Source organism: Neopelma chrysocephalum, unplaced genomic scaffold (genome assembly GCF_003984885.1).
Source record: "Neopelma chrysocephalum unplaced genomic scaffold, ASM398488v2 Primary Assembly neopelma1_96737, whole genome shotgun sequence".
Taxonomy (NCBI): Eukaryota; Metazoa; Chordata; class Aves; order Passeriformes; family Pipridae; genus Neopelma; species Neopelma chrysocephalum.
In genome coordinates, this window is record NW_020925381.1 from 255,357 (window position 1) to 277,080 (window position 21,724).

The 21,724-nt window shown below is 36.2% G+C and overlaps 1 protein-coding gene across 2 annotated transcripts in view; it reads right to left on the reverse strand.

The window, feature by feature from the left end:
* The window catches only part of LINGO2 (leucine rich repeat and Ig domain containing 2), a 495,378-nt gene that overhangs the window by 218,358 nt on the left and 255,296 nt on the right, over positions 1-21,724 (reverse strand). For both annotated transcript variants that reach the window (XR_003538511.1, XR_003538512.1), the window contains exon 3: positions 8,603-8,686. The gene's annotated coding sequence lies outside the window, so the exon portion shown is untranslated. The remainder of the gene's footprint in view (positions 1-8,602; positions 8,687-21,724) is intronic.

Here is a 21,724-nt window from a genome sequence, read left to right on the forward strand (position 1 = left end):
TTAATTATTTTACTTTTAGGTGAGGCAGACTTGTAATTTTGATTATGATATGGTCCATTAGAAAGGAAAGAGATTCTGGCAAGAGACTGCACTAGATTAGGGGAAAAAAAAAGTTATGTGAATAGAAAAATGAACTTTACTTGGAATGTCCTGGAATGTCCCTTAGGCATGAAAAGAAACAACAGGAATAATGCTTGATGTCTTTGACCAAGACCCACAGACATAGAGAGGGAAGATTAGGGAATAAGAAAAAGTGAAACAAGAAAAAAAAGAAGAACTGACAGTTCGAAGTCTTAATACAGTTAATTGGGAATCCTTAAAACTGGCATAGACGTGGAACATCTCCCCAGTGAAGAAAGGCTGAGAGATTTGAAGTTGTTCAGCCAGGAGAAGAGAAGACTTCAGGAAGATTTAGTAACTGCCACTGCCTTTTAATATTTAAAGGAGGCTTGTAAGAAAGACTGGGACTGACCTTTTAGGGTGATCTCTTGGGATAGGACAAAGGGTAATGGTTTTAAATAAATCATTGTATGATTCCATAAGGGACTTCAGGAATTTGACATTTGCTGAGAACAGCTCTCACATGGACCTGTATCTTCTCAGAGTGCCCTGAGAAGGCACTCTAAGGGATGTAAGTCCTATGCCCAAACAGATGTGGGGGTACCTGTGAGTACATTCATATATGGGCTCCCTGCCCATATATGGGCATAACCACCCAAGGTGGTTCTCTCTCCTCATGACTCACTCTTGTTTCCATTTGTGAAGCAGCTCCAGAAGTTCAGTGATTTTCATGCTGGTTTTTCATATGGATTGCCCACAAGTCTCTTGCTTATGATTTGAGGTTAGTTTTCCCTTAACCCTGCAGTAATATGCCAAGGGGCCCATTCAGTACAAACAAAGCACTCTAGGCTTTTTTTAGATGGGTGGGGAAAGGACCAGGACAAAAATACTTGTGCTTAAAAGCTTTTCCAGGGACGTTAGGATATTTTTTATCATAACAGAAAAAGTACCTGCTACTCCTCGTAGCTTATAAAACAAACAAAAAGAACCTCACAGAAATTCTGCATTAAGCCAATATTAAATTTAGCATTTAAGAGTTCTTCATCTAAGCCACCTCTCTTCTCTGTCCTGCTGCATATATTGTAATTTTTTTCTATTTTCTTCTTTGACTATGTTCATCTTGGGCAAACAACTTTTTCATACAATACTGTTGGAAAACATTGGTTTGTGAAATAACACTTTGGCCAGTAACAGTGAGATTAATTGTTTGTTATACAGATTGTAAAATATTCTTTTTTTTCCCCTACAAACACATTGTAATGTGAGAAGAGGTTTATGTCTCCTCCACAAAGAATAAATCAGATCTAGCATGAGACAGCATGACTAAAGTTACTTTAGTTAAAATGTTTTAAAGTTACTTAAATTAAATGTTTTAACATATAGGACTCCTGAATAATAATCTTAACGGACTCCTGAATAATAATCTTAACATACTGATATATTAACACATTGCATTATGAAAACTCATTCTTGTCACCAACTGCCTTCAATATTGCCATCTTGACATCCAGAGAACTAATTTATGCCTCAGTGCTGAAAATAAAACCTTTTTTTCAGTTAAAACAAAAAAAGATCAACATGGCAAACAGTTTTGGTATTATAGCTTCATTTTCCTTTTTACCATTTCTACATTTTGTTTTATTTTCCTGTAGGAATGGTTGCTGGAGGCATAGATTTTGGTTAATAACATAACTCAACTAAGCATTATGTTTAAAAAGAATTAACTGCCTCAGTAAGATATAACAAAGCATATATCAACAAGAATATTTTACAAGGCCAATTACAAAGAGGATCATAATTACCAGTTTTGAGCAGTGTTTTTCAGGATTTCCTCTATATTGGGAGAACTTTGTTGGGAAAGTTGTTTTAGCATATATTTATGAACTGATAAGCCTACCCCCTTAAAGAACACTCAACCATCTTTAAATTCAGTTCATTGACCATGTGGCATATACCTGAGGCATCAAATGTAAAAATACTTTACAATATAAAGGTACCTAGGACTTTTTCTAACAAGTTATTTCTTCTAGAGTGAGTGAGGTACTGTTTCACAATTAAAAAAAAACCAATATGGGCTGGTCTATTCTTAAATTATTTGCTATTATTATTTAAAAGTCATTAATGCATAAGGAAATTATGGAGGTGTGTTCAGTACCAGTAACTGTAAAGTAAAAATTAAGCACTAATAAACCAGAACTCACAGAAGAGGGACATTCACACACATGTTATGTCCAGATATAAGACTGTGGACCCTAAATTACTGCTGCACAGGTCAAGACATGCTTTCTTTCCCAGCATTGAATAGTTGGTTTTTGAAGTGAATCTTATTTTATTATAAATCATACTCTTAGCAATGGAGATACAATAATAGATAGCAAAAAGGTTTTGCAGTTTCACATGGTAGAAAGTTTTCTGCTTAGAAGAACGGCTTTATTAAAAGTAAAGAGCACTGTTAAACCAGGGACACTCTATTCCCTCAATGGGACTTTCTTTTCTGCATGCATCACACGGAAATGCTCATCAGAATTTAATTAGAAGTTTAGAACTTCTTCTCCAAACCAGCTGAAGACTGGATACAGTTCAAGAACATGATGAGGTATAAGAACAATCTAAGGTTTAAACCCAAACCTGCAAAATACAAAGAAATTCTTAAAAGTAAGAAGGGAAGAGAATCATACATTTCTTATGGCATCAGGGAAGGGAATGCTGACATTGCTTTTTTGGTGAGTTACAGTTTCAGCAAAGTTGGACAGGGGTCATGGATCTGGATACATTTTTTAAGGAGAGGGAATGGATAAATACTGCTATGTAACTTAAGCAGAATTTTTCATTTGCTTGTTTCTAAGATGTTTTACGATGTTTATGATAGGATTAATGCACAGGTAAACGTCTGTGAATTTGGAGAAGTAACCACATACCAAAGATACACTATACACTGTTTAACATCAGAGTTTTCTCTCTCCCTTTCTCACCACCTTTGTAATATTTTGATAGTCGTCTTCATTCTCTTTCCAGTTGTATTCTGTTTCACTTCCTCTTGCTACAACCCCTGCCCTACTTTCTGAGCTCCTGTGCTCTCCCTGTCTTTCATTACTCTTCCACCCACCCACACCTACTGTTTTTGAAGCATCCAAAAAACATCTTTTCATCCCTCTACTAAATTAGCGGATCAAAGAGCAGTCTGTCCCCCACTGATTTTATAACACTTTCACTGCCAGAGATGTCTCACAGACAACTAGAGAAAACTGATATGAAGAAACAAACCTGAAATAACAAAGAATCTAAAAAATCAGGGGATTCCTCAGCTCTACTCTTAAAGCATCTGAAAGTACAAGAAAAGCCCTAGAAATTTGCATTAAAATAAGGTAACAGAGAACTGCTATCCTGAAGTGGTTTAGCTTATCTGATCAAATTGAATCTGATAACACATACTAACTGAGAAACTGGACACACATAGAAGTTATCTTCTGAAAGTTAATATGAAGTAGTATAACAACCTAAAAGAAATGTCTGGTAGCTGCTATGTTGAAATAAAACAGTGATATGAATAGGACATGCATCTTTATTCCAGAGTTAGATCAAACACCACTCAGTTTACCAATATGGGAATAAAAGGAGATCTTGAACATGGAGGTAGGTAAATGATTTTAATCTGATTTTGAAGAGATATATTGATATAGTTAGTACAGATATAGTCAAGTAGACTTACCCAGCTTTTTTCAGCTAAGGGATGTGATATGGTAGGTCCAGTAACATTTACTGTTCTTGAGTCCTATTTGTACTTCATCTCAACTAATGACAGGGTACAATTTTAGAATACCCAAAAGAATCACAGTAACATTTGGTTTTGGGAAATGCCTTCACACTAAATGGAACCTTTTCCCAGCCAGAACAACACAAGGGAGGCAAGGTATAAATAAAAACCAGCTCAGGACAGCATTTTCTTAGATAGGTTCCTTCCCTGTGTAAAAGCTATTTATAAAACTGTGCCTATACCTGTGGAAAGACACCTAACTTTACTACTTCTATATTCTCAGAGTAGAATGTAGAATTAACAGACGAGATTTCATCTTGATGATACTGCTTGCTAAAGTAATGTCACACAAATTTTTTGTATGTCAAAAGACCATAGATATATTAAGAAGAAAACTTCTGATTTTTCCTAGTAATGTTTAATGTTAGAGTATGTTTGAAATATTGCTCACAAAACTGATAGTAATTTTTTACACTACAAAAATAAATAATATGCTATACTTAATTATAGTATGCAGTTTCCCCAAATCATCTTTTCTTTCCCATTCCAACTAACATGCTTAAAAACATATTGATAGCAGAAAAGCTGATGACCATAAATAACTGTTACAGCTGCAAATGAATTCCTTATTAAATGAAGGTGTTCTAGAAATGCTGAAAGGTCAGGAAAAAAGTTAACAGGCAAGAAGAGAAAACAGTGACAGAAATTAGATGGTCTTTTGAAGTATCTAAAAATAAGGGCTTAAAGAGTCAATATTAATACTTTCTACCCATTCCATGACTTATTGGCGGCACTGCTTTTAAGACTAGTGTTTTTCCAGTAATGAATCACTTTTGCAGTGTGGGATGGTTTTTCAATCAAATTACTCTATGTTTCCTTTAAACGTGAATTGGCCAGGTTAATCTCTAATGCAATTTCTTTGACTTCTAGTAAACTATGCCAAGGATGAATTACTGCCTTGATCATTGTAGCTATGACATTAAGACAGTACTCTACTATTCTGCTCTTGGAAAGTGAAGAAATAACACCCATAAAGTCTTCCTTGGTTTCCTTTAGGTAAAACAACAAACAAGTACAGCTATAAACTAAACTAACCATACTACTAACTTTTAAAATTGCATATCAGTTACTATAAGCTGTCTTTGGAAAAGATGACAGCAAGAACCAGACTAAAACAGAAATAAGAGGGAATCTTAGATGTTTGCAGTTCAGTTTTTAGCTCAACTTCAGACTTCCCAAAGGATTTTAGCCAATGCATAAACAGATTTTCAAATATCTATATACAAAGTTTGTTTACGGTTGTGCAAAATCTTGATACCTAAGAGCATGTGGTTTTCTCAAAGCTGAACCACTTTTCCTCAGAGTTTAAGTCCCTTGATAATTTCCTCAAACTAAATCTACTGACATTTCATGTGAGTTTCATCAAAATTTCATAACTAGTTCCTTGAAGTGGTTACTGAATATAAGACAAACAGTTGATAAGACTTTGCTCCTACTTCTTGGGGATAATGTTAACTGTGAAATCACAAATCTACAGAATGATTTTGAAAGGAAGTACACTTTGGAGGTCATCTAGTCCAACCTTCCTCTCAAAGAATAGACCTCTAAGGTCTTCTTAAATCAAGCTGCTCAGGATCATGTCTAATTTATTCTTTAACACCTCCAAGGACAGATATCTCATAAGTTCTCTGAGAAATCTGCTTCAGTATCTAATCACCCTCATGGATAAAAACCAGACAACCAACAAACCAACCACTAAAAATCTTATATCTGATGGGAATCAAAGCAGAAACCTAGCTAGAGGAAGATTGTTTTACTATTATTGTTATTCACCAATGCACTAATTTCATCTAACTGTAAAAGATACAAAGTTTTCAGAAGACTAAAACAATTAAAATATTCAATTTTTTTTTCAAAATAATTCTAAAAGGTACATTCTAGACATACCCTAAAATGAGGCATGCAGGCAAGTTTACAAAAATTATCTGTTCTACATAAAAGAATTACAGGTTTTTTCTCCTTTAAAGATACCCTCTAGATGTATTTTCACTTTCTGGAGGGTAGAAAGTTTCAAGGATAACTGAACAGCTGGCAATTCAAACACACGGAAGAAAAAACACTCTATTCCTGTGCTACCTGAAACACGATTAATAGGTGGTGATGTTAAGATAGGAAAATCCCAAGTTCTGGGGAAAGTCTAAACTTGGATCAAAAAGCACTCTCAGACCTGCAGAAACAAAGCAAGACAAATGCACCCAATTAAAAGTAGCTCTTGCATGAACCCACAGTACACCATCCTCCACTGCATTTATGCACAATTTTGAGAATCAGCAACTTCGTCATAAACGCATAAGGAGACAAATTGTGAATACCACTATGTAGTCCTAGTGAGATTTTGGGGACTCAGCAAAAGAAAAAAATAAATCACAGTCAGTCAAAAATGAAAGTGACACTGACTGCGTTTATAGGACAGGAGGTGGTTTTGAGTCAGCAGTGATACAATATTAATGGACTTACAATTCAGTTTGAAGAGCTCAAACAGTCCAAGTAAGTTGATATAAGAGGAAAGGAAATATTCTTCATAAGTCATAAAGCAATATTCCTTGTGTTTCTTTATTAATATTTTTTACATCTCTGCCACCTCCTAGTGATCACAAGAAAGTCAATGACCTTCATTTTTTGATGAAGTGTCTTGGTTCCAGTCAAGACAAGGTTAATTTTTGCAGGCACCAGAAGGGCAGAAGAGGCACGATCAGGATTTGATGGGGTTTGGGGTTATTTGATGCCACCTCACACCACATGCAGGGGGTAAGGGACAGCAGGGTGAGGGTCCTTTCCCAGGGTGTGGGGGTGTGGTCAGTTATGACATGATAATGTGCCATAACAAGGACATGATAACAAGGACAATGAGCGTCATTTGGGATGTGTATTCAGTGTTGCTCTCCTGCCCTTACCTACCTCTGGGTATTTATGAACCCAGTCTGTGAGGGGAACAGGAGAGGACGATTTTCCCCAGCTTGCTCTCCCTTTCTTTCTTTCAGGCTTGTTACAACAGCTTTCAAGAATTTTGATTTTTCTTTTTTATTATCATATGATATGCTTTCAAAGTAGGGCAATGGTGAGGTATTACTGATTGAATTGTCAGAAGTGATAGTAAAACTCAGAAAACTGTTATGTTACCTTTAAATAAGGGATATATATCATCCCTTTATCATAGATTGATAGATAGGTAGATAGATAGAAAAATACATGCATAGATACATAAGTGAGTACATTTACACACATATATGAAATTGGAGATCAGATAAAACCAGTATTGACAGAAATCTACAACTCCTTATTAAGTATCTCTTTGCTGATAAATTTAATATATAAATACATTCTTAGGCCACAAGGTCTTACACTGTATCAGATCTCTGACACTGGACGGAAGGGGGGGGTATATTTTCAGGTTATAAGCTTGAAAGCATTACTCTATTAAATGTTGCAATTATTTTTTAATTTCTAAGACTATCTTACCACTTCCCATCACCCTATTAGCTAAAGGTTGTGTGTAATGCTGACGTGTTAGTGTATAAAAAATAATAGGGCTGGTTCCACTTACTTTGGGCAGATAGACACTATTGTCTCTAAACATTTCAAACTACTTTTTCTGTCAAAAGAGATAGTACTGTTTTGATTGCACTGACTTTCTCCTGGAGAGGAAAAAATTTTTGCAAATTGGTCTTTTATAAAAGGACAACTCACCCAAAGCAAACATTTGTTAGAATAAGACTGGAGTAAGTAATTGCTTTAAAATTAGAATCTGAACCTCTAGAACAGTTGTGTTTGTTGTGCATTTTTTGTTTGTTTGGGGGATTTTTGTTTGTTGGTTGAGGTTTTTCATTTATTTGTTTTGCGTTTTTGTTTTGGTTTTGGGGTTTTTGTTTGTTTGTTGGTTGTGGGGTTTTTTTGTTTGTTTGGTTGGTTTTTTTATAATTAATTTGCCTGGTTTTCAGCCAGGACAGAGTTATTTTTTTCACAGTAGCTGGGAGGGGATGGAGCCTGGGGGTGTGTCATCATGTCTAGGCTGTTATTCTGTACCATCTCACTGCTGCAGGGTGGCAGTAAGGGCTTCTGAGAAGACGGTAGGCATGGCTTGTGGTCAGGGAAAAGTGTGGTGGGCAGAGGGTCCATCCACCATTGTTTTTCATTCCCAGGCTTGGTGAGCATTTTTGCATGTAAATCACCCTCTTTTGTACACTTTTGTATTAATATTCTTGCTGTTACCTTTTTTCTTATCTTGTTACTTCTTCCAATAATTCTTATTATCTCAACCTATAATCTTTGACTTTTGTCTCCCCCCTGAGGGATGGTGGGAGGAACGGCTGTGGTTAAGAATGCCATTCCTAAACCACAACATTGATAAAATAAATAAAGTAGAAAAATAACATTTTAAAAACAGACCCCTCAGTTCATAAAATTTTTTAAATTGCAAAATCTAGTCCTGAAAAGACTGGGCAAAATATGTGAACATTGCATACACGCCTAAAAGGATTATAAAATAATTTTATGTGCTAACTACTTTGGTTGAGGACTGAATCATGGAATCCATGACAAAGCTGCATCTCAAAATGTAACTGAGATATTGAGCACTTGTGTCTTGTTAACACAGAAGACAAAGTTTAAGACATTAACATAGAAATATTACATCAAGAATTAACCAACAGCAACTGAGATCTTGCTACAAACATAAATGAGAACACCAATGGGAAAACCACAACCAGTAGATAAAACCCCAAAACTTACCAGGTTGGCACTGCTCATTTTTCACACCTGTGGTGAAAGTCCTCCACTACTTCCCTCATTCAAACTGTTTATCTTCATATCAATCTGATAAGGAAATAAAAAACACAACCCTCAACAAATAAAATAATATACAATAAAATAAAACTATTCACAAAGTAAAGAATAGTTCAAAAAAAGAAGATATACCCTGGAAGCAAGGTTATGATATGGATACACAAGAAATGGTAGTTCAGTTTTTATGACCTGTATGCCAGGCTTTCAGTGTGTACTTTTCACTAAAAATAAAACAAAAACTCCCTCTGTCCTCCCCTGTCACACCCTGTCCTAAAGACTGCCAGGATTTCCAAAAAGGCATATTCTTACTAAAAGCACATGCCTTATACCCTTCTCAAAAGTTTTGCTAGTGAAAATATAATGTACAGTGAAGCCACAGAAATGAGGCAGTCAAACTGTAGGAGAAAAAATGGGGCAAAAAAAAAAGAAAAGCAGAAACATTGATAGCCAATATTCAGATCAAACGTCTGAGTTCTATGCTTTGGTTAAACTCTAATACAGAAACCATGACTGCTCACACAGAAGGAGAGATATTTCTTCAAATACATTTTACTTGACAATTATGACACTAGCTTATGCTATTTCACAGAGTCATAGAATAGTTTGGGGCAGGGGGAAGGAAGAAGTTGGAAGGGACCTTTGAAGGTCAATTGATCCAATCCCTCTTCAATGTGGAGTGACATCTTCAACTAGATCAGGCTGCCCAAAGTCCTGTCAAACCTCACCATGAATGTTTCCAGGGATGAGGCATCTACTACCTCTCTGGGAAACCTGCTCCAGTGTTTTACCGCCCTCATTGTACAACAATTCTTTCTTATATCTAATTTAGAGTGACCCTCCTTTGGTTTCAAGCGATTACTTCTTGTTCTATAACTACATGGCCCTGTAAAAACTCCCTCTTCAGCATAAGCGGCCTCTTTAAGGTATTGAAAGGTGCTCTAAAGTCACCCCACATCCTTTTCTTCTCCAGGCTGAACAATTCCAACTCTCTCAGCCTGTCTTCATAGGAAAGGTGCTCCAGCCCTTGGACATGACCCTCCTCTGCATTCATTTCAACAGGTCCAAGTCCTTCTTATGATGGAGTCCTCAGAGCTGATGTGCTGGTTTAAAGGTAAACCAGCAGGGGAAAAATGAACTCAACCCAAAAGAGAGATTGTAAGTCAGAATAACAATTTAATAAAATAATACAATAAGTGCAATTATACAGACAAACAATTGGTTTTAACACACAAAACCCAAATGTATAACCCAGCACCCTGGGGCATGAACAGAGTGGTGTTAGTTGGGTCCCCTGAGTCCAGAGCAAAGGGAGAGGGGGAAAACCTGTTGGTGAGAGCGTTGCTGCAGTCCGGTCAAAAGTGGTGATTGCAGTCCAGCTGAGGGTGGTGGTCTCAGTCTGCTTGAGAGTGGTGGTTGAGAGTGGTGGTCTGCAGTTTAGTTGAGAGCGGTGATCTGCAGTCTTCCTCTGGATCCCACGAGTGGTTAAAAAAGTTCCAAAACTCCAAGATTATATATTCTCCAGTTCAAGCAGGAATGCCCAGTACTTTCCTCAGGGCGGGGAGTTTCATAAAGGGTGTGAGGAACAGGGAGGCACCCTCTTATCTCGCAGGTTTCTTAACACCTAGTTTATAGCCTGAGGAGTCAGGCTGTATGGGCAGAGGGTATAAATAGTCTATTGAAAACAGTTTCTGGGAAACGGTATGGAAGGCTATAGAATACACAGTTTTGGGTTACACCCATCCAGTGATGAACTGGTCCCAGTTGTCCTAACTAAGACAGCTGGATGTAGTACTCAGTGTGGGTTCAAACTTAGAGTGTAGAAGGACATCTTCCTTTTTGGTATATTTTATGACTATATGAAAATAGATCTGATATTTTCCTGCCGAGTTTGACTTCTTGTTACACTGCTGGTTTACTACTGTGGCATATAGTTCAGCAGCGTCTTATTTCAGTAACTTTGTAACTCTGTCACCATTACTTATTCTATATTATTTAATTTTATTTATTTTTCTACATTCTCTTTCACAAACATTGGCATTTGAGGCATTTTCTCAAGATCTGTTTCCTCTAAAGAAAAGTTTCAGCATAGAAACCTCTCTCAGCTCTTTCACTATAACCAGATATCCAAGGATACAACATAACTGGCATGATACTTTCCTAGTGGTCTAGCAGATACAGTACCAGAGGGAATGTCCTCCATTCCTCACATCTGGGTAATCACGTTACATGGTCTATATAAATAGGCATGTCTCCAGACAAATAGGACTAATGGAAACGCTGTTCCAGATCCACGTTTTTATCACATTAGATATCTATTTTAAAGTTTACATATGTCTGAGGCCAATTAATACTCATTTGTTCCTGATTATACTTAGTATAATTCTTGTAAAGTATAATTCTTGCAAACAGAAAAAGATCCAAATCTTTTCCTAATATGTGACTGGAATTTAGCAGACTAAAAGAAGATATCAGAATGATCAGAAAGCAATGAAGTGAAAGCAAAAAAGCCCAAACTCCTCAGAGCCCAGAAAGGCAGCAGAGTCCAGAGACAGCAGTAGTATAGACTGCGAGCCCTTAAAAAGGTCTGTAATCAGTCATTCCAGCAATATGTGTCATGGTATAGTTCAGAATTCATTCATGATGTAAACAAGAATTTTTAGCATCTTCAGTGAATGAGAGTATATACTGGCACTACAAGAATTTTTTTCTTTCTTGTTTTTTTTCTTTTCTTTTCTCTTCTCTTCTTTTCTTTTCTTTATGGAGATAAACAAAAAAACCACACAAAGCCAAACAAAAAACCAGCCACAGAGATCCTCAATACCAAACCATATTTCAGATTTTTCCATAAAGATGTAAAGACATGATGGATTAAGAAATAAGATAACTGCTTATGACTTTTAAAAGTTTATTAAATGTACAGGTGACATTCAGCTCAGGTCTTTAAACTGCCAGTCCTGGAATCAAGGAGCATTTATCAAGAGATTGCTCACATTATACAAGAATCCTCACTTTCCCTTAACAATATTGGAAACAAACTACTGCTGAGCTTAACATCTGGTCTGAACAAACAAAGAAATTCTCAGGGTGAAAAAATCACATTTTTGCTAAGTTGTTTAAGTGTCTTCCCAGTTGAGAAATCAGAAATATCTTACCATAGAGCAATGTGAAAAAAATTACTGAGGACATGATAAGCATTTGAATCAGGAACCATAATTATAATTTTTGAGGTTTTTATTTGTTATGCTGTCATTTTATTTTTTTTATCTTATCACAACCAGGAATGTTGAGTGGTAATATGGTAATATGTTATATTCCTCACTAAACAGCACCTTTTCAAAGGGACTATTTATAAACAAACATACTTTCTCAGTGTAATCAAAGAACGTTGAGGCTTGATTTTAATTGTGTGACACAGAAAAAATCGAGATGGCACCTGCAGAAAGAGCAGCTCCCAGCAGTAAATCTACTATTAAGCTATTAACCAGTTAGACTGCATGTATCTGTAGTCCGACATCCCCATCACTACCAAAATAAGTGTCAAGATTCATATGTCAAAATGCATGCATTAAATGGAGCACTCTTCCACATGACAGAAAAGATCCCACTCATTACATTAAAATTAAATGGCGTATTTTCTAAAAGGATGCTGTGCACACATATATATTTCAGCTGCAAGGACAAGATGCTGACTCTACCCACAACTGAAATGCAGCCTCATTACTTGAACAAGATGCAATAAAGGCCCTATGGGCAGTGGGCTTGAAAACTGAGTATTTTATTAATTCCTGTAGGAACTCACTCATTTTTTAATAGAAGAATCAGATGGTTTGCATGGTATGTTTGACCACAAGTGAAGTATTCAACCTAATGTTAGAAAATAGTGAAACAAGATTTCCTATAAGCAGTAAATTAGTTTTTCTATCATTGTCAGCAAAATGTTACTCAATTCAGAAATACAGTGCCTCCTTACCTCCTTTCTTATTCAAAAAAGCCAGTTGCTATTTGACATGACAATAATCTTGTTAGAAACAAGAAAATTTCCAGAAATTTGTCCATGGGATTAATGTACCAGTTCTTGGGATTTCTGTTTCTGGAGAGTAGAAAGCAAAAGTAGTAAAGTATCTAGGAAAAAATAGAGCCTTTATTGATAGTGTTTGAAAGGGACACATGCTAGTGTACCCTTAAATAGATGGATACATTTAATAAAAAATGTTTTTCTTAGGATTGTTCTGCATTGAAACTTTTATTGCTCTAATAGATTACATTCTTACACCATAAGGGTCGTGTACGTATTTGAAAGGTAAGAGACTATTGGTTGATAAAGTGCTTTTTTGCAGGAATTTTGAAAAGAGCTTTGGGATAAAACTAGATGAGTTTCAATATAAACAAAGAAATTAGGAACCCGTAAAAATTAAGCAGGCACTCGACAAGATATTGTTGTGGCAACTAGACATACAGCATGAATCAGTGCAATGCAAGTAAAAGATTTAAGAAAATTTGTTATATTATGGAGCTTATACTCAAAAAAGTGGTATTAAACCTCAACTATAAACTTTTTCTGCTTCTGGCACTGTGTTGGGGAGAATGGGGGAAGAAAAAAAAATACATCAAACATTTCTCTTAGTAACGCCAAAATTACAAGCAACCATGTTAAATCTGCCCTTTCTAGTTTGTTCAGTGTTAGACGAAAAAATGTATTTTACCTGTGTTCTGTCTTTGTATGATTACACAGAATGTTAAATCAGGTCTTATCTCAGCCCTTTTAATATTTCAGACCCTCTTATTCCGGCTCAGTATTGTCTCCTAGCTACACTCCCCATTTACTAAACAAGTGCATTATTTTTATCCTAAGAGATATCATCTTTACTTAGAAATATAGGGAAAGTGCAAATGCTGTAAAATTCTCTGACATGGTGAAGTGTGGGGTCTCACTGGAAGCAGTCATGAGTAGTGACTGTTCTGTCCCTGGGGAAATGGTAGATGGGGCAGATGCAGAAATTTCTATTCATTCACAGTTCATACTGCCAAATAGTTCACTGCACAAAATAAGCTTCCCTCACATTTACAGTTTGCATTTTTCATGTTTCCTTTTCTGATATTTCCCACAATGACAACTCTAAAAGATACCAGAACATTTTTGAAAAAGCCCTTCCTCAGGGATGTCTTAGACTTCAACCAGTTTAAGCCGTGCAACAATGATTTTCTGAGCAGACTCCTTAGCTTATACTGGTTCCTGCACTGATGATAGCAGTTGTTCCTACATTTCACATACAGATAAATATAATAACATACATTCAACTAGAAAAGTTAAGGTTATTTCACACAGAGCTGTCATTTTAGATTCCTAATTATTTTAATTATAGTAACTACAGTATTGAGAATACTACATTGATCTGTTACATCAGGTACTACAGTAACTAAAAATTGTTTTTAAATCATGGATTATTTTAACCTCCTCCACTAGTAGTCTGAATGGTGCTCATGTCTATCTTACTGTCCAACTCTATATTTACATTTAACTCAGGTTCAAAATCCAACCTTCACCTACTTAGAGCACTTAGGATTTTATGTTTCCTTATCCTTTTGAATCACCCTTATCTTCTTAACTTGCCAGATTTTGTCTTCAGGACTATATCAATGATACTAGCTGAACACAATGATTTTTCTTCTTTTTGCTGAATACCTTTACCCTTCTTCCAGCGTTAGTTTTCTCTCAACTTATCAACTCAACAATAGCACATCTGGAAGGAAAACCAGAATTTTATCCTGGAGACAATTATGACAGTACAGTTACATTTAAAATGTTGGTGACTTCTGAGTAGGGAAGGTAAAATTTTGAGATTTTTTTGGCTCTCCCCTATTAAAACATAACTAAAAGTATAATTGGTTAGTACAAAGTCATCCTAATTTTTCAGATGAATATTTCCCATTAATGACAAAGTAATTTAAACACAAGCACTAAAAGGGAGAACTTCACCATCAAATGCACATCAATGTTTGAATTCCCTCAATGAAAAGTTGATTCTTCTGGCAATTTAAACTCCTCGTGTCTCTGCAGGGTGTGTTGTGCTTGTTTCTAGCCTATTGGCAACTTGCTGATGGCACATCAACGCAGTTATTAAAAAATAAATAAAACCTACTACCAATTCTTTGAGTAAAGGAAGCAACTTAGGGGATCTTACAGGTTCACTTGGGCTAGTGCTTCTGATCAACTCAACCTCCGCAACGAAGGAGCACCCAGCCATCAACCCTAAACACAGTTGCATCACTCTGTGACACTGCAGGCACAGCTACTCTAAGATAATAGTTTTGTATATGTCGTGATAGTGTTTAGCAACGTGTAGAACAAACCATTAGTATTGAGGGTACAGTACATTGACATGCATGACTTTAGGAACATTTTCACTTCAAGTTTAAAAACTAATCAGATTTAACAGCATGGAATTGTAACATCATCAAATGGTTTAGGATGGAAGGGACTCTAAAGATCATCTAGTTCCAATCCCCCTGCCATGGCAAGGGGGACCTTCCACTAGACCAGGAAACTTGCTTATATTTTTCAAGCTTTCATCTCTAGCTCAGTGCCATTCTGTTCTGTTCTTCATCTGCCTAAATTTCTTTAATAAAAAGAGCTACAAATATTTCTGTATATTAAATTTTACTATATCTATATTATACTAGAAATATAATTACTTATATGTAATTATTATTATTTATATGTGCAATACTTTTCCAAATATTTTAACACATTGATTGCTGATATTAATTAAGAAATGCTAAACTCTCAAGAAAATTTATAAAAGAAAGGGAGGATCCAGGAGAGAACCAAGAATCATGAAAGGTTTAGAAAACATGATCTACAGATATGGACTGTGATAAGTAAATCATTTTGGTCAACAAGAGAGATGACTCTTGACATTAAGATGTCAAGATTAATGATTAACTGTTTTCAAGTTGCACTGCAAACCAGACAGGAAATGCTGATACAACTAGCAAAAACAAACTCCTTGGGCAGTTAAATAAAAATTATGTCTGGAATGCAGAGGACTTCTGTCTTGAATAAATTTAGCAACTTGGACATAGGAATAACCTGGCTATAACAAAGTCTACCTCCAGATTTTGGACACCTGCATCTACCCATTTCATGTTTCTTAGTAATAAAAATCTATCTGAGAAACTAAATATAGATTCAGCAACAACAGAATCTGTGAGACTAAAATTGAAGTTTATTATTATATTATGCCTGAACATGCATAAATACAAATGGGTTTTTACAACCCCAGTTTTGAAGCTGTCTGTGGCAACAAAAAATTTGAGTTTATTCTCCAGAAATTTAGCTGTGATGCATACACACATATATTTGATAGACCTAGCCAAATTCAGCAATGACCTTGCAAGTAAAACATGCAATTATTAGAGAGAAAATCTAGTAAAAAAAATGTATGCCAACCTCACATTGGTTTAACTTAGAAAGCTTATGCAAGACGAAATTTTGTTGGTATAATTGAATTAGCAACTCAAACACTTTTTTTTTCTCTTTTAACACTGAAAGCAGTTGAGAGTTCCTCAGTCCAGGGACCTGGACAACTAACTCACTGGAATTTCCGAGACCCTGGTTTGTGCTCTGCCTCAAGCAGCCTAAAATCTGCATGCTCAAAAACTAGCTTTATCCAAGTTAAATCTCATTGCTCCAAGTAAGGCTGAGAAATACAGACACTACTCACTGTCCTCTCAGGCAGGTGCATAGATAGAGATTTTATAATGTCCACAAGAGGTAAGCGTCAGAAAATCCCACAGCTCAGGTTCAGAATTCAAGCTTTGGTGGGGTTTCTAGAGATTTTTCTCTGTAATCAAACTGTGCAGGTTTTGGTTTTTTAACTTCCATAGAAGACCAAATGATACATTACACGAGAACAAAATATCTGTACTCTGAAAAGGGAAAGGAAAAAAAAGTGACAGAGGAAAGGGATTTCATTTATAAATTCAAATGCCTCTCTTGTCTTTCTTCTTTGAATTAGTTTATAGAATTTTCTTCTAGATGAAGGCCTTATGTTGCTTCAAAATCTTGAGTCCTTCAGATTACATTCTGAAAATTCTAGTGATAACCTAGAGGTGACCAGTAAAATATTTTAGAATTCAGCACTGAAGGGCATTTTAGATAAATACTTAGAGACCACATCACATTACAGAGCCTACAGCAAGAGTTTTTAGTCTGTAGACTACCTCAAAGTAGTTTGTAAAGATTAAGTTCTATCACATCCTGCAGTCAGAACATTAAAATATGTAAGTTTGATAAAATATTTTAGTCTAGTTAACTAGACAAAACTAATTTTCAGGGGGTTTTGTTGTTGGTTTTTGTTTGTTTATTTGCTTTTCATTAAAATATTTTTATTTTATTTCTTTTCCTTGCCACAAGACTTTTGCCACTAAATCAGTTTTCATCTACCAGGATACTTGAATTTCAACAAAGTAGCATCAAAATATAGTTTCACCTGTGTAGGAGGAACTGTCCAGTTTAAAAACTACCCAGAATCCTGACTTCAAAAAGCAGATAGCTCTGTAATTTAGAATTGTGGAACACTCCACATTTTTTTTTTGCGTTTGGAAGTGTTGCTAAAGTTTCAATACAATCTTTTTGGACTGAAAAGTGGAATTTAAAAGTAAAAATTAATTAAATAAGTAACTCCCGTACTACAAAATTTTATTATTCCATACAATGCAACACATCAATAAAAATAGCAGTAAAAAGAGTATAATGCATAACAATAGCTTTTTAGTACCACAGAAAAGTACTTTCAAGACAGTAGCACATTATAGTTTAAGTGAAGCTCTTCATTAGATACTATGAGAAAATAAGGCATGAAAAGAAGATAGAAAAATCTTCTTAATAGTTCCTGTGCAGATAATGTAGGGTGAAGACAATCAACACCCATGCCTCATTTATTTTATGGCTTTAAACACTTAAAGACAAAATCTTAGTATTTTCTGTTCTGTTTGACTTCATAGACCTGCATCAGTAATGACAAAACATATTTGCATATTGAGATGTAATTTATATGAATTTATATTAAAATGACATGTGGTTATTGTTCCCTAATGTAAGAAAGGTAACAGCTACTCCAATAGTCTGTTAAAAATCCCATTGGCGTACTAATTTGGTTAGTCATTGAAATGACCCAAACAATCAATCCAAAGGATCATAAAGACAATATAAAATCACATAAAATATATGCCAATAATTTAAACGTCACATTAAAAACTTTAATAAAAAAGACTAACCTTTACAGTCTGTGCAGCTACTCCTAACTGAAAAATAAAACTAAAATACATAAGTTTTTCAATGTCTCTTTCAGGGTGTTTTAACAAGTATTTAAAGTCTTACCACCATGTTTCAAATCCTTACTACCTCCATCAGATACAGTTCTTAGAAACAAATATACTGTACTAGAAACAGAACAGCAAGAGCCAATATATGAAGGAAAATTTAAGAAAAAGGTGTATTAGAAATAATAGAGCATTTCATCCTGTTCCTCTAAAAAAACACAGTGGAGCCCTTTTATCAAGTTCAAGATATGCAGCAATATCAAGATAGAAATTGGTTAACCCTTCTATGTAACAGTTTTAGCTAATAGTAATAGTCTAAATGAAACAGTAAAGGTTATTCTAAAATTTAAGAGAAGTAAGAAACGGTTTGGACTTTCACAGTCTTCTCCCTGCAGTTTTCCTGTATATTTAGAAGTCTGGGTAACAGGAAACAAGTCTGATACTGTAAGCCTTTACATTAGTATTTTTAACAGACTGGCTTCACTCTTTTAACCTACTTGGCAGTGCCACTGTTTTTATCATTCTCCAAGGAAAACAGTCACTGCAGGTACCCACTCCAGTAATCAAGCATAAGGATAAGATTTGACCTCTTGTTTATGATAGGTTTCACTAATGCTCAAAAGTCAAACTATACTACTAATATCTTTGCTAACCTACATAGTATTATAGACTGGTAATTTTTTAGGCTGATGAAGGAAATTAGTATCACAAATAATTAAAATTATACTGGGTTGTACTTGTGCTTTTTCTTTTTTATGATCAGAGTTAAATCAACAAAGGAAAGCTGTTACTTCACAGCAAGGCAAATCATCCTTACAGAGTACAGAGTTTGTACCATGTACAGCACAGACAGAAGTGACTTGAGACCACCTACAACTGATAAAGTCCTCCAAGCATGTGCACAGGGCAATAATGAACACTGCAACTAGTGGATTATAAGAACTTTGGATGTATACTGTTCTAGGACTGATAAAATTCTGTTGATCAAACTTTATAGTGGAAGTTTCTGCTATCTATCTCCTAAAGCAGGGATACAAATCTTGAAGAAAAGACCTACTTTTCAGTCTTATTGTCTAATACTTCTTCCTACTCAAAGTAAATGTATTAACTTCTACAATTTTCCTTGATTTAATTACACAGAAGGTGAATTGGGCTCTTCCACTTTGGCACACTAGACACCAAAACATGAAATACTTTTTGAATATGCTCTCACTGAATCTAGTCACACCAAAATTTGGTGGTAATTAATGATGAGGATAAGTCGTTTGTGGAGTTGTTTCCACAAATATTTTAATTTAAAGCTTAGAGATTCAAAATATTTTGAGAGGCAAAAAATAAGCACTTCAGTGCTAATCTAGTAAAACCCTTGTAATTATAATAAACTGAAATATTTTGTATATCTTCATGGAATGCCTTATAGTACTTGCCATTAGCAGAGTCCTGTGGCTCACAGGTTTACAAAGAACAGAGCTATTTTCTAATACAGTATCTCAGAATTGCAGCTTTTTCTACAGCAATATGGAATTTTAGTTTATATCTCCCTGGAGATTTCTTGACTGCCAGGGCTTCAACACAGAGAAATGGAAGCTATAAAACATATTTTTCTGTTTCATATAAATTGCTGGAGAATTTTTATGCTTAGGTTTAAAGAAAGTACATAAGTGTCGCAGTTTGAGACCCCCAAAATCCAATTTCTAATTTCCAAGCCCCCCCCCCCCCAATTTGCTTCGGTGTGAGAGGGTTTTCCAGACATAGCACAACTCAGTATGGAGGGAAGGGAATTATATTACAATTTATTACTTACACAAATAAATACTATAATACATTATATACAACAATTCCAATTATCTCTCCTATGGTAAAGCAATATATTTACATTAGATCAAATCCCTCCTTTCTCTCCAATAAAAGTTCAGAAAGAAAAGAAGAGAATCACTTTCAAGGCAGCACAATCTTTTCTCTTGAAAGCAGCAGGTTTACTCCGTCGTAGCTGGAAAATATCTCTCTCTCTCTTCATTAAAAGGGGTTCTTTCACCCCTCAGCCCCTCAGTTCCAGCTGAAGGTCTCTCTCCCATGGACTGTGATAGCAGGGACAGGCTTGCCTCACCACGTCATATCATGAAGTGCAGGGCATCTTCGTGAAAGTCCCTTCCTCGGGGGATTCAAGCTTGTCCTGAGACAGAATGTTTAGGGCAGCTCTCAGTTCAGTCTTTGTCCCAAGCGTTCTACCAGAGCTCCTTTGCTCTGTCTCAAACTGCCAGTATGGTGAAGGGGGAAAAGGAAAGCCTCTTCCCCCCTCGCATTCCTTCTGGCCATCCTAGTCCAGCTTCAGGACATCTCTGAGCTTCTCGGCTCCTCTCTCCGGTGCTGCTGCATTTCAGGACTCCCTTCAAGTGGAAGTCCACCCTGTCCTTCCAAGAAGGGGTCTCCAAAGGTTTGGGGAAAGTAAAGCCGAGTCTCACCTCCAAACAGCCTCCACTGAGCTTGGTCCTCTCTCTCCCCGTCGGACAGCTCTGCGTCTCTCAGCTTGGTTCCGTGCCATCTCTGCTGCTTGTTATCTTTTTGGCTCTTGGCCACAGTTCTCTGTTTAGTGCTGCTCCGTCAAACACTGTTCCGAGTTCCTGCAGCCCCAGCTGGGGCTGGGGGGCCTTGGCCCCCAGCGGGGCTCCTGGCCCCTCTCTCCTCGTGGCCTAAAACATGGCTACTACTCTTCCAGCTGTGTCATCTTCTCCCTTCTTTTCCGGTCTGGTGTGATATGTTTTAATTTTGCAGGGGCACTGATTGGGTCAACACCAAGAACACCACCCCCCTGGAGTTAACCACTTTCCAACTCCAGGGGAAAACCCTTTTTAATCCAGGACAATAAGACTGAGAGTGCAGGCTGAAACAAGGTTTTGGACCTGCATCCAATGACTACTGTAATCTCAAGCTGAAATGGAAGAAGGATGGTGTCTTACAAACTACCAGACAGGCAAAAGAATCTGATATATTTTCTCTTAAAAATCTCCTAAAGATACACAAAATCCACTTCCTTCCCAATATTTTATATATTTCTGCTTTTGCATTCCTAAATTATGAATCTGAAAGAAATGCTGTGGACCATATACTTCCTATGACAAGACATGACTATTATAAAAGACAGAAGAGGGAAAGAATGAGAGAGGATGTATCAGCAGTATCTGTCACCTCTAAGATGGTGCTACAACCAAAGAACATAAATGATTTCCCTGGAAACCTCTTTTGTATTGCCAGATAATATTTAGTAGGATAGCTACTCTGCAGAATATCATGGGATGAAAGTGACAAAAGAAAACAAAAAATAATGACCATCTTTCTTACACATAGGCCAAGAATTTACATCTACTCTACTGCTATGGTTTAGGAATGGTATTCCACAATTTAATGTTCCCCTTGAAACACTGTAAGCCATGTGATGCTCACTTGCTCCCCCTCTGCAGAGGGATGGAGAGGAGAATCAGAATCACAAAAGGTAAAGATAATGGGTTGTGATAAGAACAATTTACTGGAAATGGTAACAAAATAAGAAATTAACAGAATTACATCAATTTTAATAACAGAGTGTGCAAGAGAGGTGAGCAATTCCCCCACAAGTGCTCACCACGCAGAACACAATGTTACCTGACTGGAAGGGACCCTTCTTCCCGCTACCCACTGCATATGGATGGAGGTGGTAGAGTAAATTACGGGTCCTGGTCATGCACCTCTTGGGTACTGCAAAAATTA